The following is a 4,977-nucleotide window of genomic DNA, read 5'->3' as shown; positions in this document are numbered from 1 at the left end:
ACTCTGTGCGACCCCATAGACGTCAGCCCCCCAGGCTCCCCCATCCCTGGGATTCTCCAGGCAAGAACACTGGAGTGGGTTGCCATTTCCTTCTCCAATGCATGAAAGTGAAAAGTGAAAGTGAAGTTGCTCAGTCGTGTCTGACCCTCAGCGACCCCATGGACTATAGCCTTCCAGGCTCCTCCGTTTATGGGATTTTCCAGGCAACAGTACTGGAGTGGGGTGCCATTGCCTTCTCCGTCGCTGCAGTGCAGGGGCTTGTCATTGTGGTGGCTTCTCCTGCTGCAGAGCACAGACTCTAGGTGCTCGGGCTTCAATAGCTGCAGCACATTCTCTCTAGAGCACAGGCACAGTAGTTGTAATGCAAGGGTTCAGTTACTCTTAGCATGTGGGATCGTCCCAGACCACAGATCGAACCTGTGACCCCTGCATTGGCAGGCAGACTCTCCATCCACTGCACCATCAGGGAAGTCTAATAATTTATTTTAGTTAAATAAATAAAGTCAGCTACTTCTTAAGGTCACCAGTTGTGCCCAGGGAACTCTGCCTGCCTATTGGCTGCATGCGTGTGCATGCTCAGTCGCTTCAGTCCTGTCTGACTCTCTGCGACCCTATGGACTGTAGCCTGCCAGGCTCCTCTGCCCATGGGATTTCCCAGGCAAGAATACTGGAGTGGGTTGCTGTGCCCTCCTTCATGGTATCTTCAGGACCCAGGGATCAAACCTGTATCTCCTGCACTGGCAGGTGGATTCTTTACCCTGCCATATTATCTAAAAATCCCCATTTGTCTATGTCATATTTGGAGTTGAACCCCATGTCTCTCCCCTATTGCAATATCCCATCCCAGTAGTCATAAACGTCTCCCTTATCATTTCAACAAGTGTTGGAATAATTATTTAACAGTTAATAACACCTGGAGCATTTCTTTTAATTCTGAGGAAGCCTAGGCTCCACCTAAGACCAAGAAGTCAGAACCATAGGCGTGGTTCTGATGTGTACCAGGATTGAGAACCACTGGCCCAGAAGGTCTACACAAATCTCCTGTGAGGTGGACTGACTTAGACTGGAGGGTCCCTTGAATTCTGGCTGGGTTGACCTTCAGCTCTGTCTCAGAGCAGCCCTGTCCCCTTTGTCCAGTCCCACCAGACACTGTGTCACTCCTCTGTACATCTGCTAACGCTACCTTCCCTTCCTGAAATGTCCACTCTATGCCCCCTGCCCACCAGGGAAAGATTACTCACACTGAAGAGCCCACATCAAGCATCACCTCCCCTAGGGAGCCGCTCCCAATTCTTCTTTCCAGGGATATAATGATCCCTTCCTCCTTCTGTCCCCACAGACTTGTCAACGAGGTATCACCACGTGGCCTTCAATAGCACACCTGGTGTTACTGCATTCAAGATCATACCGCTCGCTACTCAACAGGCTAGAAATCATAAAACAAGTTGTTGGGGCAAGGAATGATGATTTGGAAAGCCAACTAACAGAGAAGATGGTGGGTTCGTGCCCCAGAGAACCATCTTGCCTGAGGTAGAATTCAGGCTCCTTTAATATTGCAAGGGGTGGCTGCTGCTTCTGCTGCCGCTGCTGCTGCTGCTAAGTTGCTTCAGTCATGTCCGACTCTGTGCGACCCCAGAGACGGCAGCCCACCAGGCTCCTGTCCCTGGGATTCTCCAGGCAAGAACACTGGAGTGGGTTGCCATTTCCTTCTCCAATGCATGAAAGTGAAAAGTGAAAGTGAAGTCGCTCAGTTGTGTCCGACTCTTAGCGACCCCATGGACTGCAGCCCACCAGGCTCCTCCGTCCATGGGATTTTCCAGGCAAGAGTGCTGGAGTGGGGTGCCATTGCCTTCTCCACAAGGGGAGGCAGTAAAGTCAAACCTGGTTGTCATCAGCCCCCAGAGGGCATGTGTTCATTTCTTCCTCCCTGAAGTCATGCACAGGTGGGCCTGGTCAGGATGCATTGAGCCAAGCAAAGGTATTTTAGCTCAGTGTTTATTCCCTGGGAAGCAAGTTTCCCAGAGATGGGCCATCATGTACAATTTAAGCTTATAGGCAACATCCCTTTAGCGATTAGCTTAGAATACAAAGGGTCTTCCCTGTCACATCGGGACTTCTTTTGCCCTATCCACAGGCCTGACAATGCACAAAGCAAGCCACAGCATGGCTGATGTCACTAAAACATCAGTGTGAAATGCGGCTCCTCACCAGCCACCCTGGCTAAGGGTGTACAGAGTAGGACTTGATATTCATGTTAACAGACACTAGGTTTTCAGAAATTACCCATCTGAAGTTAATACTGACACCTGAAAAGATAAAAACAAAAACTTTCCATCTGGCAAAATGAAACTTATTATATCTGCCAGAAAACTGTAAACTTGGATAAACCTCAGTATTGAACACATAAATTTGTTGATTTCAAATATTAGGAATCCTACAACACAGAGCATTGAACCTAGTATCAGGAAATCTGGACTATAAATGAATTCAGCCACCTTCTAAGTGTGTAACTTTATGTAAGATACTTAATTCTCATAAGCCTCACATTTCTTATCTATAAAGTAGGGATTGTAATATTACTTCATCTACTTTCTCCAACAGGTTGCTTTAATCATTAAATAAAATAAAACCTGGAAAAGCATGTTTCCGTTCATTGCGAAGCTCCATACAAACATGAGGGAGAATTTGCAATTCTTACTAATTGCTTGTGCTTTGCTTTTTTCCTTAATCAGTATCAACACTTTCACATTCATATGAAACAGATCGAGATGTCCATTCAGGAATAAATAAGAAGGAAGGTTTATTTTAGAAAGACTGTGGGATGTTGTTAGAGAGATTGTGTCTTTTCTCTTAGGAAATAATATGCAAATAACTTTATCTTGCTGACATTTTTCTGCACAAACTGGAATAGAAACTATCTTGGACCTGAACAATACACTTATGTCTAAATTGTAAATAATAACTAAGGGGAAAGAATAGCTAAGGAGAGTAAGGAAAAGGACAACACGTGATGAAAACCGCAATCTCAAAGGTGTTGCAGATCCAAAGCAGGCCATGTGTATGTAAACAGATGTATATTGATATTTATCAATGTGCTTGATTCTCCTCTTTCTTTCTTATCCATCTTCTCTCCCTGTATGAGCCAAATCTTTCCTTTCCTTCTGGATCAACAAGGTTTGGAGATGTGAACACACTTGCAGTGTGTGTGTGTTTTGTCTTTTGGTCATGCTACACAGCTTATAGGATCCTAGTTCCCTGACCAGGGATTGAACCCAGGCCCTTGCAGTCAAAGAGCAGAGTCCTAACCACCGGACCACCAGGGAATTTCCTGTGTGTATGGATATGAGTGTTTGTGTGCATATGTGTGCTAAGTCGCTTCAGTACCGTCTGACTCTTTGAGATCCTATGGACTGTAGCCCGCCAGCCTCCTCTGTCCATGGGATTCTCCAGGCAAGAATACTGGAGTGGATTGCCGTGTCCTTCTCCAGGGGATCTTCCCAACCCAGGGATTGAATCTGCATCTCTTACATCTCCTACATAGGCAAGCAGGTTCTTTACTGTTAGTGCCACCTGTGTGAGTGTTTTTTCCCTCTAGTCTTTTTTTTTTTAAGTTTGGTTAATTTACACTGTTTTAGGTGTACGGCAAAGTGATTCAGTTATACCCATATATGTATATATGAGGCAGACAAGGTATTGTTCAAAATGGCGTCTGGCATGCCACCAGTAAAATGCTGGTCATCTGGACCTCGGGTATTTCAGTTAAACATAGACTGCTTCATGTCCAATTCTCTTACCACTTGGGTCAACTCGGCATAGGTATACCAATTACTCACAGCATCGGGGAGCTCTCCCACATTCACCCATGTGGTGTGGATGGGAGTGTTAATCCATTCCATCAGGCTGTATGTTTGGTGAGGTGCGCCCCTTGCATGAGTCGCCTAGCCTTCTGCAACGTTTGTCTCAACGAGGGGTGAGTGGTTATAAAGGCTAACCATTCTATCTCGTTTCCAGAACAAATGATACTGTCCATCCCTGCGTCCCAGAGTCACGAAAGCCATGTTGCCAAGGGCTCCCCTTGCTTTTGCCGCAACTTCTTACCCAAGGCAACCCACTCTGCCTGAGTATTTGATCAATACGTTGTGAACTCAGTCACTTTGGAGGTCCCTTAAGGATGCTCCTCCTCCCAGAGGCCATGGGCTGCTCACGCTTCACTTTCTGCTGCACAGCTGGGGCCTCACTGACAAGCGGAGACCTGCGGCCTCACAATGTCCACTGTCATCATCCCTCATTACCTCAGTCCAAGGTGCTGGGCTCCTCGAGGCCACGCATCTCTTGCTCCAGCACGCATGCGCACTACTCCAGCCCTTCCTCTGGTCTCTGCAATTCAGGCACTTGCACAGCATCATGGAAGGCACTGTCCATATTCACCTTCAAGGCGGTTAAGAAAATCCACCCCAAAGTGCCAGAGGCAGTCCACATCTCTTTGTCCGCAAACAGGAACTCACCGCCTATCACGCCTCTTCAGTAATATCCAGTGACCTGCCCACTGCCTCCCAGCCTTCCTTCCACTGGGTACCACATACAAAGTGGTGGCCACCGGCTTGCTCCTTCCATCAGAGCCTCAGGCTCCCCTACCTGCTGGGCATCCTGCCGGGTATCCTGGCAACTACACCAATTGTCTCACTGTTTGCAAATTCGCTGAACCCAGGGTAGGCAAGACACAAGTGGGGAAGCTGGAAGAAAACTCGAAGGGGTGTAGGAACTGCAGATATGTGTTTTCTCTCTGGGATGGCACAGCAGCAAAAGGGGTTTCTCAGGTGGGGCTCATATAGGTCTACAGAACAAAAGTGGCTGGTGGCCAAGCAAGTACATCATGACCCGCATGTGCCGTGTTGTTTGTGCTCTCAGCTGTTACATAACCATGCAAAATCATTGTTTACATTGTTTACAGGATACGGGGCGAGAGGGCGCGGGGGG

The sequence above is a fragment of the Bison bison genome, unplaced genomic scaffold (genome assembly GCF_000754665.1).
Source record: "Bison bison bison isolate TAMUID 2011002044 unplaced genomic scaffold, Bison_UMD1.0 scf7180017864108, whole genome shotgun sequence".
Taxonomy (NCBI): Eukaryota; Metazoa; Chordata; class Mammalia; order Artiodactyla; family Bovidae; genus Bison; species Bison bison.
This window is presented reverse-complemented; position numbering follows the sequence as displayed.